The sequence below is a fragment of the Suricata suricatta genome, chromosome 14 (genome assembly GCF_006229205.1).
Source record: "Suricata suricatta isolate VVHF042 chromosome 14, meerkat_22Aug2017_6uvM2_HiC, whole genome shotgun sequence".
Taxonomy (NCBI): domain Eukaryota; kingdom Metazoa; phylum Chordata; class Mammalia; order Carnivora; family Herpestidae; genus Suricata; species Suricata suricatta.
The window spans coordinates 81,886,107-81,887,916 of NC_043713.1; positions in this window are offsets into that span (position 1 = coordinate 81,886,107).

The window sequence follows — 1,810 nt, forward strand, 5'->3', positions numbered from 1 at the left end:
TTTTTTTTTTAATGTTTTATTTATTTTTGATACAGAGAGAGACAGAGCATGAGAGAAGGAGGGTCAGAGACAGAGAGGGAGACACAGAACCAGAAGCAGGCTCCAGGCTCTGAGCTAGCTGTCAGCACAGAGCCCGACGCGGGGCTCGAACCCATGAATGTGAGATCTGACCTGAGCCGAAGTCGGAGGCTTAACCGACTGAGCCACCCAGGCGCCCCAAGTGAACACATTTAAAAAATTATAATTTCACACCACATAGTTCATGAAATGGACATCAACCTGTCTGCATATATACCGCCAGTATATCCATGGATCACACTGTGGTGCCTACAGCACAACAGTGAAGAGCACAGGTTCTGGGTCCTGGCTCTGCCACAGTAATTAGTTGTGGAATACTGTGGAAGCCTCTCTGTGCCTCAGTTTCCTCATCTATTAAATGGGGGTGACAGTACTTACCTCAGAGGGTTGCTGTGAGAGCTACATTCGTTCATACACATAAAGCATTTAGACAGTATCTGGAATATACTGAGTGCTCAGTAATGTGTTAGCTGCTATCCGTCATCATCATCATCACAATTATGGTTACAAAGCTTCAGGGAGTAAAATTTGTTGAATCTTGCTTTGCCTAACTGCTGTTTTTTAAAAAATTTCCTTCCCATATAAGTTTGCTTCATTTTTAGAACCAAGAAACTAAGCAGGCGGTGCTCTTTAACAATGAAGCAGGCTCCCTCATGAGGAGTGAGCCGCATTGCGGTTACTCTACTGGCTAGAATGTGGTCTCTGCTGCAAGCGCCGCAGCACTGATTTCTGAGCTGCTGAGAGGGTGAGAGAGAGCTCTCGAAGGTCCCGATTTAATAAATGATTGCACGAATCATTCTGAGGTTCTTTTCAAGCTCCAAGATTCTATGGCTGTGGACCAGGTCACCACGTGCAGTGCTAAGCGGCAGCCCTGCCAGGAGGCTGCTGTTAACACTCTGCGCTGAGGTGGAAACTGATACTTTCACTGAAAAACAGAAATCTTTAATTTCCTCCTGAATTCTGAATAGTGAATTTCCATAGCAGTAAACCAGGTTTGGTGACTCAAGTTTCTCAGCAATTCTAGAGAGGAAATTGTGAAATTATCCGTTTGCTGAGGAAGTACTTCCAGTTTGCCAAGAGAGGGAGCTTGGGAGCAGAAAGCATGTTTGTCCAAGTCTTTTACAAAACTCTTGTTTGGATTCTGTGTTTTAGGTGTTTATTTCTTTTGCAAGGATGGGATGGGACTAAACGACTGTTACAGCCAACTTTCTCTTTTTAATACTGTCTCAAGACGGGATAGTCAAAGATTGAAAATACACGGATAACTGTGAAAGGTCCCTCTCTATCCCTCCCAGACAAAATGCCTCATGCCTGGCTGCCATATACTAAAGAGCTGTAATTAAACTCTTCTTATTAAAAGGAAAGGGAGGAGGAGCAAAGCCACTGGCTCCTCCTGGCTAGAGAAACAATTACATATTAAATGAAAGTGCCTTTAAAAAAAAAATCTCCTGGCTGCCACGGACTGTTTAAAAAAGAAGGGTTCGTTGTATACATAAGCTAGATCTTACCTTCACTACAATAATGGATAAGTTATTGAAACAACCAAGTTTAATGAAAGTTAATCATCAGGCTACTTACTTACCCACTCCCTAGGGCTAAACACTCCTTCATGCCAAACCAGGGGAATGATGTAAGTGCCTAGAACCATTTGTAGAAACAAGTCTTTGATTCATGCTCATTAGTCACTACTGTAGGGAAAATGCCTGCACATGACACAGAGGTTTCTAGAAGA